At 39.1% G+C, this 14,987-nt stretch overlaps 1 protein-coding gene and 1 long non-coding RNA gene across 2 annotated transcripts in view; one reads left to right on the top strand and one right to left on the bottom strand.

The window, feature by feature from the left end:
• Window positions 1–8,827, bottom strand: part of LOC140740780 (uncharacterized) — a 45,797-nt gene extending 36,970 nt beyond the window's left edge. Inside the window, exon 1 of the long non-coding RNA XR_012101922.1 lies at window positions 8,101–8,827. This is a non-coding gene — a long non-coding RNA (uncharacterized lncRNA). The remainder of the gene's footprint in view (window positions 1–8,100) is intronic.
• zfhx3b (zinc finger homeobox 3b) overlaps window positions 7,662–14,987 on the top strand; it is a 446,693-nt gene continuing 439,367 nt past the window's right edge. Inside the window, exon 1 of the mRNA XM_073070292.1 lies at window positions 7,662–7,863. The gene's annotated coding sequence lies outside the window, so the exon portion shown is untranslated. The remainder of the gene's footprint in view (window positions 7,864–14,987) is intronic.

The following is a 14,987-nucleotide window of genomic DNA, read 5'->3' as shown; positions in this document are numbered from 1 at the left end:
CCTGTTCTTTGTACAACACGGTCTGAACAGCTATGTACCCAACAACTTTCAGTTTTAACCTATAAATTATGCACCTGACTGCAAAGTATTTCTGGTTACCTGGAGAAAGTTGAGGGTGCTACATGAATGCATGCTCAATTTATGGCTATAGTTATATTATATATAGTTACTGTTGAAATTTAAGAAAGAGTCTGCATTTATATAGTGCCTCCATATATTTAAGGTGATTGAAATTCGAAATAATGAACTACTTTTGAAAGGCAATCGCTCTTGGTTTTTTTTTTCAGATAACTGTAGTATCCAACTTGCACAGAGTAATGAATAAAATTGGTCAGTACATTTGCTCTTTCATAATATTGGATTCGAGAAGATTGATCGTGCCTATGAAATAGTATCATGCGTCTTTTATGTTCATCTCATCAGGTGGAAAGGCCTTCATTTTAACATCTCATGAAAAGATGTCCATCACTGCAGCACTAGACTCAGTCTGAATAATGTGCTGAACTTGTGTCCTTCTGATTCGTCACCAAGCTGACTTGATTGTGTAAATTTTAATACAATATGCATTAAGATATTGTATATGCATATTACATGACAAACTCACTCACTAAACACAAACTCTGTGGTTTTGGTGCATTCTCAACTACCAATAAGTAAATAGTGAATAATAGTAATTCAGCATAGAAGCAATATTTAACACCCCCAGCAACTGGATTCTAAACTGTGATGTTGCTTCTTCAAATGTGGTTTGCAAAATACATGCAGAAGCACATCTGAAAGATCTGATCTAAGTTGTATTAATGCACCTTTATCTTCTTTTTATATATAAGGGAGAAGTAGAATTCAAAAATTCAAAGCTGTTGTTGTATCTAAGTTTAGTGGTGATTTTGTCCTAATTATCAAGTGTGATTTAAAACTAAGTGGGAAGAAGATTGGCTTATATGGCAGTATATGGTTGATTCACAACTATAGCTGCTATCTAGAGATCAGCGGACCATTGTCAAGAACAAGCTGTGCTTCTGTAACGTAAGGCATACAGTGAAATTTGGTTCATTTAGTCTCAGAGAATAATAATTGTCTTATGCGTGAGCCATTTATTATTCTCAATTCTGTTACATATATGTAGAAATCGAGAAGCTAGATGATAAAAGAACACGTTTCAGCAACGGAACAAATGTATTCTCGTTCGTGATATGAGTTTGGAACTTTTTTTTCTGAAGCCTTTTGATTTTGCACGTTGTTGATGTCAATTAGTAAGCTAGAGAAAGACAATTCTCCTACACTGTGACTGTTCCATAAACCAGTTTATTTTAATCGATGGGTCAACGATGCAATATGTTTCGTTCAGTGCCGTGTGATTACCACTGATAGTTAAACGCCAACAAAAATTATTCGTAGTTTCAAAATATCCAAGTGCGATGAAATAAGGCTAGATGTAATGTATAGCAGGTGTCCCTGGCTGCAGAGATGGCCATGACTTGTAACAAGTCAGAATCAGATCGGATCATAAAACTACGTATTCTGCATACGTTGAATTATCCTGAACTTTTTGACGTTGTAATTTCCTTTTAGTATTGGCTTTATCAATAATTTATCTTCAAACGTTTAAGATTCAGTATATAAAATAAAGGACAGTGAAACGTAATCCCCGTACTGTGTTAGCGGACCTCAATATTACGATGGGGATGCTCAGGTGATAAAACGAATACTGCAAAGAATCGTATATAAACAAGCAGTGAGTTAATTATCAATGCATGGTGACCAGTAACGGAAAGAGAGAGCCAATAATCTATTACTAAAGTGCATTCACAGAAAAAGATTAGATACTCTTGGAAACGAGCACTTTTCTGGCTGTGCGTTTGTTTCCTTGTTCTCTGGGTATTGTAGTTTGTTTGGGACGAAACCCAAGCAAGTCAAATGTAACTAAAGCACCACACTAAACTACAGAACCCACAAGCCTTTGCGAACAGCACCTTTGACAACCTTTCCGATCGAACGCGTCACCTGTCAATGGCAGACGTCACAATGCCCGTCCTGGGAAATCACGTGAGGTGTCCAGGTGAGGTGTTGGTTGGCTAGAAGGTCGATGCGAAGGGAAATTCCCTATTCTGAGCCTCTCAGTTACTGCAATGAAACCACCGACGCCATAGACCTTTAGGGCAACAGGTCAGCTAACTCCAATCAGTGCTTTGCAAACTGCAATATGCAAATCGTCGTCGATTATCTGTATTCAATTCTTTTGCAATCAAAACTCAAGTTAAATTCACTTGTTTTGAAATTATCTTGTTGATCCACATATTGTATTGCGATCTAAAATAGGATGGATATTTTGATGATATTAATAAATAAGATTGGCATATAGTATAAAATATCAAGGCAGCATGTAATTGGGGAAAAAACGAATATATTGTTGTTAGAAGGCTTGCATTCGATGCATATTATTTCTGTAAAAATACTTTAAATGTGCAATACTACAACATAATATTTGATAAATAAATTCCGTGAAAGGTATATTTTCACCTTATGATACTTGATTTATATATAAGAAAACTGCTTGTAACACATCAGTTTCTGAAACATCGAACATCGAATATAAATGTTAAAAGTAAACGCGCTACCTGTAAAACTATTTATAACCGCGCAAAATTAAAATATGTACGCCAATTGTAAAAATATCATAGTAATATCTTGACACTTTTTTCTCAGTTTTTTATATAGTAACCAAGTAGATAATCTTCGAAGATGCTAATTGGGAAATTTGCTATAGTTTCGAACTAATCTAATTCAGTAATATTAAATGGAGAAAAACTGTGCAATGTTGTTAAAAATTGATAGACAAGATACTAAAATTAATAGTATGAAAGTATACGTTACTGAAACTTCGCAGTTCAAAGTTATCGTCTGAGAGAGATACGATGTGCCCAAATAAAAGTTTTGCTCTGTACTCTATTGGGAACTTGCAGCTGATGACCTGTCTACCAAAACATGAACGTAGTATGTAGCGAACAGTTTCAAAGCACTGCGGAAGGAATTCCCCGTGTGTGTTTGCATCCCCACGACAGCAAGGCAAATAGCAAAAAGGCTGGATTTTATTTTGAGATTTCAGTGGGTATCATCGTTTTTTAATACAAGGTGCTACTACAAATAAAGAATATTTGAGACATGTAATGCTGTCATTAAAAATAAATTGCGCAGCACATTTTCATATTTTTCTATCAATTCGATAACTTATCTATACAGTAGACATGCGAATGCTATAATCGGTTTACTGTCTGCTTGTGTATATGTTATATGTTTAAAGATGTGTGTGTATGTGTGTGTGTGCACATACATGAATTGGATTGAAGGGTTTACATGTATCACATGGTTCTATCAAGGTCTGTGTGTGTGTGTGTGTGTGTGTGTGAGTGTGTGTGTGTGTGTGTGTGTGTGTGTGTGTGTGTGTGTGTGTGTGTGTGTCTGTGTGCGCGCCCGTGTGCACGGCTCTGTCTGTTTCTCGTTTCAAGCGTTGCCTGTCTATGATCATGGGAGTGGAGTCTGAGCCAACTACCTATCTTTTTTTAAATGCCTAATCCTTATGTCTGAACAGCTATTTCCTATCATCTATTAAACTGTTAGTCAGTTATTTTTGCAACATGCGCCCCATCCTTTCAAAAGGCATACTGTAAAGTATGTTGCACTTAAATGCTGTGTTCTTAAAGGTATCAAGTGAGACTTTAAACTGCGATGTATTTGTATCACTGAGGAAACTCAAGAGCAACCTTCGGGACCTGTAGCCAATCAAATCTCTGTTTTGCGTGCCGGAGTCCCTCAGTCCACTGTTTTTTTAAAAAAAACGTTTTATCGCAAGTCAACCCGACTGAAATAGTTAAGTCGATGGTATTCATATTAATTAAGATATGCAGACCAGGAATGAAAATGTGTTTTGATCTCCAGCAATAAACAAATATAATTTTTAACGGAATAAATGAATTAGCACAATTAATACTTATTTGTATGTACTTTTATTAGTTTAGGAATCTGTTGCGGTTTTTATTTGTTACTAGATCCCGAAATTGCTTTATTTCTTAATCCGTGTAAAAATACAAGAACTGTGGAATGAAAATATAAGTTATAACACGGCATAAAGAAGATTTCGGTGCATTAGCTAGTTAAGGAGAGTGGATTCCGTGTATTAAATGTAAGAAATAAATACAAGACTTCGCTGTCCTTCGAAGTTTTATTTTCGTATAGTATCATTCTGGGCAACAGCTAGTCGAAGTATGTTAATTCCACGGTAAAATTGTTAGATTTGATTTGCATAAATTATTTCGAGGTAAACGTTTTATATGCATCCTTTTTCATTTGAGGAATGAAGAGTCGTTTTGGACAGAAATGCTAAAACGTGCATCATACATCATGTAATTGATAGGAATCAGCGCTCTACACTGCTGCTTTTTTTCATCATTGAAATCTTATTGCCAAAATTGTACAGCAGACACCAATGCCTTAAAAATCGGTTTTGGAAGGAAAAAGCTCAGACGACTTTGGAGATAATCTCACAAGTATTTATTATTGTTTCCCGTCTTCAACACGTACACGAAAACATAACGGAGTGCCAACAACTTGCAGATACCCTTTAGGTAGCACTTGACTCCCGCACCTCAATTGTGAAACGCAAACGACAATTTTCAGCGTAAAGATTCGATTTCATTTATCGAGAACATCAAAGTCAATTTCTGAAACTGTTGAAGATCATTTAAACTTGAGCAAACTGCTTAATCGCTGGTTGCGTTGTAAATAACGCAAATTCCCCGTTTGCACTGAAATATTCGTTTGTTTGTTCAATCCTATATAAATGCACAAAGATTCTTCTGGTTATACCAATTAATATAACCAAGATTTATTATCAGTTAAGGGTTTTTCTCTGAAAATACAAACTTGCCCGGACTGCGGCAGCGAAGAATCTAAACAGCGCGAGAAATGTTAACTCTTTTTTTTAAAGAAGTATACAAAATTGCATTACAATTCGCTTGAATATGAATTAATAACTTTTATTTTTAAAAAGAAACCGTGTTTTCAGAAAGTTACGAAAACATTTGTAGATTCTGGTATTTCTGGATGTATAGAGATGCGACCATACAATTTTTTTAAATGTTTGGAAAACAAAACAGACTGAATGCTGTTATAACGGGACATATTTTGCAAATAATTTCGTCGCAGAAGATTTCGTATCCTATTTTGTTACGTTTTTGTAATCAAGTGTGTCTTCCCCCTCCCCCTCTGTTCTAATCTAAACCCCTGTAATAGCTCAGCTAGTCGGGCGTATTTATAAGAAGATGTTAGATTTGTTGTTGCCTGCGTGTACATATTTACAGCTGGGGGTGTGGAGAGGGTTGTGAAAGAGAGACGAGAATTGCTTAGGGCGGTCAGCGTTGAACATCAGAGGGCGCTGCCATTGCACCTGCAAAACCCTAGCCAGACACAACCACCGTCGACCCATCCTTCATTCATTCAACTCCACTATCATTTCATCCGAAGAGAATCAGAAAGAGAGAGCCCAGGCCCCGTTAAGCCATCCCGTACAAGCGCCGCGGTGATCTGAAATCTTAGCACAAATGCCCTGGGTAACTATCGCCATGTCGCTTTAAGAGCAACTTCCAATCCCCCCAATATGTGATTTTCCTTTGCCCATCCACAATCTCTGTAAGCAATTCATGTTTTATTCATCAGGCCACATTATACATACGTAAAAATGTATTAAACATATAGATTTAAAAGGAAGCTTGCGAGAAAATACCAATTGATCATTTTAACATATATTTAAGCCAGATTTTCCTGCACTGTATAGCTTAATTAGGAGAAGCTCGGGATACTTAGCGGCTAACGGTATATTGTAAATAAGTCAGTTTTAAAAACGCACACACACATTACAACTCAACGCGTTATTTCTGCTGTTACCAAGAAGAAAATGCACAACATTAGATCTACTGATTGTTTTTTTGACGGCGCAAGCGCTGAAGAAACACTTATCAGTACTTTTAACAGTATATATTTGTTGAAAATGTTTAAAATACTAAGAAATAAAATACAGAGCATATTCACCAGGGTTTGAGTGACAATAGCTTGCTGTCTGCCTCTATTACTGAACTTAAAGGCACGTAGCCAGCTGTATATTTAAAGTACATAGAGTAGCCATTGATCCAGCGATTTATATAATTGCTGAGCAGAAGAAAAAATAATTATTGGTTGACACAGGTTTTCGCGTAGTATTCGACACTGTGCTCAAACTCTTGACTTTTATTTGTGTTGTTGGTTTATTTTTATTAACTTCCAAACAAGCATGAAAACTGTTCGAAAGATCGCCGATCGATTGCAGCAAATTCCGTTACATCCGCTCAATACAGTGACTAAAACACCTTCTAATCCAATTCAAGCGAAGTAGCAATAGGAAAACTCCGACTAGAATCTATGTGTTTCCCCAGATATCCCTGTCTCTTCTTGCAGTAAATTCATCAGATATATTTAAATCTTGAATGTGGTCCCTGCAATGTCTTTCTCTCTACTATTCCTCCTCAAATGATCAACTCTCTCAAGACAATGCGGACAGCGGGAAAGTTGGAGAAATACAGGCAATGCAAAATATTCTATAATTTTAGTTTAAATTGTATTTGAACCGATTTTACAACTCTGTCTATTTTTGGCAGAATAAACATTGCCTATAATACTGGAAAGGCGAATAATCAGAAATAGTGTACCCCCTTTTACAGGTGATGTGGTTTCCCAGTAATACACAAGAGTGAAAAAAACCTATGAAAGTAATATGTTAGAAGCAAATAAGGGAATGAGTATTAAGTTATTTAGAAAAAGACGAAAGTATTTTATTATATCTTATATAGGTTTAATAAAATATATAAGAAATAGCGAAGTAGAGAGAGATATTTACCTAGCCGAACGCAAGTTTCGTAAGTGTGTTTCTCAATTCTATCAATTCAAACGTAAACTTCTAGGAATTTTAAGGAAAGTGAGTTCAATAAACACTCTAGAATTCATATAACTTCCTTTAAAAACAGTTACATTAACTTATTTCTGTGAAATTCATTAACTGTCAAAAATACATTAATTCCATCATATTGAATTGTAGGATTTTCCGCTAAAACTCCCCAAAATATCATTATTTCGCTGTGGGAAAAAACCCCTAAAATTATAATCTTCCAAGAGTGTTCGCGTGCTGTTATTGTTTTGAAGATAATGCAATTAAAACAATACATTATAGGGGATTAGAAATTAAAGATCATCTGTCCACAATGCGATCGCTTAATGCTAGCAGGGGTAAAAAAAAAAGCTACGACGTCTTGGGAAGGGATAGCAGAGACTGCTGTTAATCAGGAATAGAATTAATGAATCTATGCAGAGGGGCTGGTTTTTTAAGCAGATCGCCTTATTATTATACATATACAGTAGATTCTTTATTCCCTCCCCCTCTCGCTTGCATTTGTGTACCAGTCAGTATTTTTTCATTTTATAAATATATATCTCTATATTCCTGACTTTGTGGCTGACTCCGAAAAGCGTCACTTGAATATTGATCCGAGGTCGCTAATTAGCCCTTCCCGTCGTGCCTTCGTAATGAAGCACATGCGCACTGAATTAATCACAGCCATTTTTGCACGGAAACTAATTAGCAGAATAAAGATCCATCGACTTTTTTCATTGCGAGTTTCGCCCTCTTTTCCACCGCGATCGCTGAAATTTTTGCTCTAGGAATGTCCTGCCTGTCCTAATGCGAGTGTCGCCGGCCCTGAGGACTCTTTGTATGGGATCTTTACGAGCTGATCAGGATTACACCATTCCCTTTTTACAGACAGCAGACGGTGGAAAATCGTAAGTTTCAACTTTTTTTTCCTCTTGCCACTTTGCTTTTCTTCTTTGTGGATGTGTTAATTATAGTAAATCGCCAGCGCCCCTCTCTATCTCTCTCTCTCCCTCCGCCAGCCTTTAGCTTTTCTCCCCCCCCCCCTTTGCACTTTCTTTTTTAATTATTTGCAAATGGTCAATGACAAAATACAATCGCATCCGAGCAGAACTTTGAATACTGAAGTTTTATTATTATTATTTTACCTGCATGTTTACATCCGCACCAACCTGATCTTGATCAGCCGTCAACAGAGTCCCGACCCCACTATGAGCATTGTTTTAACGCAATGTTTGGGCTTGCGAGCGGTCTGTTGAAGTAAATACATATCTATTTGGTTGGGATTGAGTGGATGAGAGCTGGGCTGGTGGATACGCCACGATGCGAGCGCGAGAGTGAGGGTTGGAAGTGCCGCCAGCTGCTCGGGGTCGTAGCCGGGAGATGAAGCCTGGAGCTCGGCGTAAGGGTTCCGTCTTTCTCCGAGGGGAAGGGAAGCGAGGGGGAATTTCGCTTGGCTGCTGTGGCCGAGTTCGGCTTTCTTTCGCCGTGCCGTTTGGTCTCTGTCTGCCTCTGGCTGTGTTACTTGGGATGCAGTAGGCTAAAAGAGGTTGGATTTCCAAGTTTCTTCATTTTGTTTTCCTCCCTCCTTCTTGAGTCCTGGGATCGCGAGCCGGCGGGGTTAAGATTTTTTTTATTCCTGTTTCTTTCTCTCTCTCTATTTTTTATATAATTCTTTTTCGGGATTTTGTTTTCATTCTTTCTCAGTTCCTGGGATGTTGAGGGAGGGGTGTGGGTGGAGGGAGCGGTGTGTAGGAAAGCCTTGATCCCGTGTTGACTTTATTTTCGGATTCTCAGTCACATGTGATCGATCGGTTTTGGAGAATGTGTTTAAAAAGAGCCGGGGAGTCAGCGAGCTGCGCTCAGATCGGAAGAGAAATCCCGGAGGAAGATAGGGAGAGGGAGGGAGGGAAGGAGAGAGATGGAGCGAATGAAAGAGAGAGAAAAAAAGGTACCTCTCGCAGTGAGTGACGGAGATAAGATCAGACCGAGAGAAGTGGCAAAATGGAGCGAATGGGCGAAAAAATAGAGATCAGAGAGGAAGAATGGGGAATGGAAGCTACAGATGAGAGGACAGAGAGAGAGAGAGAGAGAGAGAGAGAGAGAGAGAGAGAGAGAGAGAGAGAGAGAGAGAGAGAGAGAGAGAGAGAACGGCGAGATGAAAGGAAGGGAGGAAAGGGCAAAGGGCGACAGACGAAATGGAGAAGAAAACCGGGCAGAATGAAGGGGAAAGCGAGCCAGTGAGATGCTGTATTGTTGCCAGAGCCGGGAGGATAAAGGAGCAACGCGCAGGGCGCAAGGAGCAGGGAGCCCAAATTGGGACGAGATAACGCAGAGAAATCAAAGGATGGGATCGACTCCCATCAGGGAGACTGGGACATCGGGCAGATTTAATCAGGGGAGGAAAGGGTCGGGGGGCAACACCAATAAAAAGCCACAAGGTGATGGACTCGACGAGGAGACGGAGGGGGAGCAGAGAGAGAGAGAGAGAGAAATAAAAATAAAACGAGCCGAGTAGTATGAGAGCAGGAGTGAAGTGGAGGGGAGATGTGGGAATGAGATGGGCAGATAATCGAGACTCAATGGGGAACGAGGACACATCAGTCATTGATATCATTTGTACAGCAAACACACCATTTCAGTTCATCTGATACCGGATCGAAGACGTTTTTTATTACTTTTGTATACAAAAATCAATGGGGAACGCAAAGTTTATTGACTAGTAAGATCCGACGAGTTTCCCTTGCAAGTTGTATTTATTTTATATGTTGTATAAACACACATCACATTTTCGATGCGAGTGTAAAACATGTAGCTGCTGCAAAGGTCGGATTCCCTGTCGTATTTTGTTTTGTTATATTTGAATGGATCGGGACGATTTGCGTGGTGATTGGGGCAGATTTGACCTCCCTCCCCCCCCCCCCAGTCCGACCACCCCTACACCCCACCTCCCCTTTCCCCTCCCCTCCTGGCCGGGTCAGCCCGAGTTCGCTGGCGGGCGAGAGGTGCGCGCATGGCGGCGAAGGGGAGAACGAGGATGCGCCGTGCGGGGTCAGGAGGCAATCACGACGGCCTCCCGCCGCCGCCGCCGTCAGGTGCTGGCCCGCAGACACCAAGGGAGCGCTCGGAACTGCGATCAGCGGCGGGGATGCGATTTCACAGCGAGCTGCCGCGCACCCGACCAGTCCTTCCACCTAACGACGGGGAGGGGAGGTGGAGGGAGGGAGGGAGGGGGTGGGGGGGTCATAGAGGGGAGGTGTCAGGGTAATGATGAGCAATTATTTATTTATATTTTCCAAACTGTAATGTTGTACTTTAATTGCGGTACATTTTGTTGTTGCTGCTTCTTCACACACGTCCGCATTTCGGTCTGTTGCAGATACCTTGCCAGACCTATTTTTAAATCTGCACCGTTTGGTGCGTGTACCTAACCCTGTAATTCTTAAAGTGAAGGTCCCAGAATGAGAGTCGGCGGCTCAGACAATACAGAACGGTAGAATTATTTTTGATGCGTTTTTAATTGGAGCTACAATATTTAGAGAGTGGACTCAAATGGTTCTTAAGTGCAGTTTGTTCACAAGCATCTCCAAGCCAATGTAAGTGATCCGTACAGTATATCCATTTACATGATAAGAAATGGAATGGAAATGTATGCAGTTAGTATTTTTAATAAACAACGCAGAAGCGCAAATTAAATTACGCATTCCCGTCCATATTCCGTTTTTTTTCTTTCATTGTGTAACCTGAAAGTAAGTGACATTAAAAATTAAAGACTACAAGTTACTATAAATGCGGCTTCATTAGGGTATGGTGTTTTGTAGTTATGTTGACACATGACGTTAAGACAAATTATATTCATTTTAATACACACAAATGATTGACGAATTTTAAGTGAGCGGAGTTTGTTTGCACCACCATCCCCCTCACCAGCAACCCCCCCCCCCCCCTCCCCGCCAAGCTTGATAGTTTCCATTTGTCATTTAGGTGTCTCGGAAGACTGTGATTTAGTGTTGGGGTATGCACTGGCCGATTAGATCAGTGGCTATTCAGTGTATGTATTGTTATATGTTAATTCATCTTAAGATCTCTTTTTATGCATCAAAGCTGGTGCCTTTACACCCGTAAACTCATCCACAGTCGGGCAATTCACTTGCAAATGTGTGGGCAACCTCAGTGGATCAGCTACTGGGAAAAGAGTGGAAATGTTTTGGCTTCCTTTTTTTTCCATCAATTGACTTACATTGTCCATACCGAGATGTAACCATTTTATTCTACTAATTTATGCCTTTAGATAATAATTGAAGCCGCTCACGGTGGGGCTTTCATCGTTCCCAACGTTGGATAAAATAGTAAAGGAGTTTATTGTCCATATTCATTGCGAGCAATAGTGTTTATCAATAAATTGTTGGTAATTTTAAATTGGCAAGGATTGTGTGTGTGAATACGTGTATGCACGCGTGTGTGAGGAGGGGCTCCTTGCTGTTTGGTATTTGAAAAACATAGTGGTGTCAGAAACCAGTGCTATCCCTTAACGCCTTCAGAGGCTGTCTTGTCTTTCGACAGAGCTGAGCTAGTCGCTATTTGCTTGATGCCTTCTCCCACCTAAAAAGAGAAAGGCACCAAGCGAAAACAGACTAAGTGGATCATTGATGGAATGCTTTGTGATGTGTATACCTGTGCAACAACTGTCAGTATTAAATCTTTGTGGAAGCAGTTTGTATTTTTTTGGCAAAATCTATTTTTTATATCAATTAGGAGCTATTGGAACTTAACTGCACATTGTTTACAGTAAATGTTAAGCATTGTAACAAAATAATTTGCAACGTGGCCTGTGGCTTTCATGACATTGCAAATGTGATATTTGTGCATTTGCAGTTTTAGAAGTATTTTAAATTGGCTGCGCCTTTCATATTGTTGTATTTCATTAGGAAATACAGTAAGCTGAAGGTTTTAATTTGCTTAGTGAATAGAAATGTAAAAAAGTGTTCCTGTTTAATATATTTAATCACTTTTGCAGTGTTATGAAAATGTGCTTTAAATTTAATAAGCACGATGAAATCAATGTAATAATTTATCCCAACTTTTGAGAAAATGGGACTAAACTTTTGACTTACATGTAGTGAAAATTAATTTGTAGTAAGTAGAAGCGGCTCCTCTATTAATCAGAATCGCAGATTATTTGTACTTCCTTGGCCAAATCCAATTCAACCTGGACAAGCGTCCAAGTAGCAAGTTATCCTCTGTTTGCTGGTTGGTTGGCTGATTGACTGATGAGAGAGCTAAAATTTACCACTGAAGCCAGGAATAAAGGGCCGTGCATGCTTTCAGGTACCTGCGCTGTAAAGGGAAAGCTTGCTGAATGGCTCTGTGGGAAATGATGCAGCCCTTGACGATGCCAGACAGAACTGTAGATGTCAGGCTTTGCACGGCAAGCCGATTTGAGCAGCAAGGCAGAATGATTCAGATTAACCTTCGCTTGAACATTGTTTAACATGGGGCTTTGAATGAAATGCACGCTGGCACATTATGTATGTTTGTGTAAATTTGCATAAGCTTCGAAGCCGAGTACAATAATTGTGTTTGGTATAGTAGCTGTGGTCATTGCTGTAGGGGACATGGAATTATGTTCTGTGTTTAGTCTTCCCTCCCATTTATCAAATCTAAATTCTCCTAAAAAAAAGTGCATTCACACTTGTAAATAGAAAAATATTTTTGGTTTCTTTTCTGTGAAAGGGGATATGACAATCCAATAAATAACTAATGGATATATTGCCAGACTGAATCAATGAAGAGAGTTTAACATTATGATACATAGTCTGCAGCTGGGAATAAGGTAAGCTGTGTAGTACTAATCCTTTGTTGATGAGTGAAGTCACTCATTACCTCTTCTCCATGTCAGTCACTAAAGAGCCGAACAGAAGCTAAACAGTGGAAAATAAAGAACTGAAATTACTAAAGCCCTGTCCATTTTAGCTTAAAATGTGTGGGGAAAGTCAGGAATGGTGGGAACAAACATAGGCTCAAGCAGCCTTTAGTTTGAGCATAGCTCACATCTGCCTGGTGTAGACTTCCTGCTAGGATACCCAACATTTGACTAACTATGGGGGACAAAACTATGCTAAACAGGTTTTGAGCTCTGCATGTACACCTAAAACATACTTAGTGCTGGAAGAGAACTGAAGCCAGTTTAGACAATGCTTATTTTCAGCCAGCTTTGCATTTAAAAATATAACTACCATGTAGAGACTAGAAAAATACCTGACACTTTGGGGATGGTGTTCACTTTTGTCTGCAAAAACAATCTTGTAGTTGATGTATTAGTTTTCTAAGAATGAGACTGGGGGGTGGGGGGATTGGAGGAATTGGGTAAAATGTTTCTCTGCATGGGTATCTTTTTTTTCATGGTTTTTATAATCTCCACACAGGTTTCTGCTTAATAGCCACAAAAATGACTGAAGTATGAGTTTAGTTATAGATGCTGTGAAACGCCTCAGGGAATGAAAAAATCAACTTTCCCAGAATTCAGTTTTTCTCCCCAGTAAACACTCAAGTCTGTACTTGCTTTCCCATTGATGCGGAGATGCTCATCACAGTCTAAAGGGGCCTATGTAGTTTCAGACTGGCCTGTGTCTGCATTTCTATTCTTTCTCTCTCTCTCTCTCTCTCTCTCTCTCTAGCATTTAATATGGCTGTAGTATTCACATGACCAGTTTGCAGCATCATTATAGGCTCCAGTTTTTTTTCTCTCTCTCTCCACTTTGATTATGCTTCCTTATCATATTCTCACTTCCCTTAGCTTCACATGCCGACTTTGAACTCTGGCTTAATCATCCATTCAAGCTTCTTGTATGAAAAATGGCACTGAGAAGTATCCTCCTTTCCTTGAACGGGCTGAAAGAGAAAATGGCACAATTAAGGGATCACATGTTGGCCCAACACTTTGTCGCTCAAGATGGACAGTAGCCTATATTGGTGAAATCCATTTTGGGGAAACACGAAGTAGAGGTTCATTTGACAGGGAGATAAACCCCAATACTAATCTGTTGTTGCCTGTCTTTTGGTCCCTGATATTGATAGCACCTTCTGTCACAACCTGTTGCTGTTTTATGGGGAGAGTTGTGCAGTGATGATTCTAGAGATAGTGGAGCAGAACAAAGGAGAAGAAACAAGAGTGAAAGGTGTAGCAGTGGAACTCGAATCGTCCATTGTACTTTGATTAATAAAATAAATTTTAAAAGTACTAGTAACTAAAATACAAGTGCTTGAAGTGGACAGGCATATGCCACTATGATATTTCCAGCACTGTTGCAAATTAACAGTGACATACTGTGAATTGAAATCCATAGTCACAAACCACTGGTGTTGTTTTAAGTGACAATTTCAATTTGTATTCTTAATTGCTGGAAAGATTGTGATGAACTATTAATGCTGAATTTTAGCTCCTCTCTAACAGTTTCTTTGTAGTAGCACTGCTTTAATTGAGTTTGCAGGGAACCAGCTAATCTGTTTGGTTAGCATGTTTATAGACTCTTAAAAGACTTCTGGATTCATTTTTAAAATTCTGCAGCAAAAGGAATAAGGGTAGCAGTGTAAATACCCAGATGCTGCTCACAATGCAAATCTCTTTGAATGCCAATTAACTATTAAAACAATTTTAATATGCATGTACTGTAGTACAGTAAAAGAAGGCATCATCAGAATCTGTCCATCTTTGCAATGACCACAGACAAAATTATTTAATCTACTGTCTGGCTTGAAATGGTTATGATGTGTAGATAATCAAGGAATTAACTGTCATAGCACTGTGCCCTTGAGCACCTATAAAACTTGAAATGTTGTCTCAGTTCATATTATCTCGTTTCAACCACTAAAAGTTGTTTTCCTTAAGTTTTGAAGTCTGTGAAGGCATTGTTTACATGAAATAGCGATACATTTAGCTCAAAATTTTTTTGCTCCTTTTCTCTTCATTTTCTTGGGTTTTCCTTCATTCAATCTGTGGCCCATCATAGTTAAACTAATAAGCTAACCATGATGT

Source organism: Hemitrygon akajei, chromosome 17 (assembly GCF_048418815.1).
Source record: "Hemitrygon akajei chromosome 17, sHemAka1.3, whole genome shotgun sequence".
NCBI lineage: Eukaryota > Metazoa > Chordata > Chondrichthyes > Myliobatiformes > Dasyatidae > Hemitrygon > Hemitrygon akajei.
The sequence above is the reverse complement of the archived record's forward strand: the minus strand, read 5'-3'. Positions and strand labels throughout refer to the sequence as shown.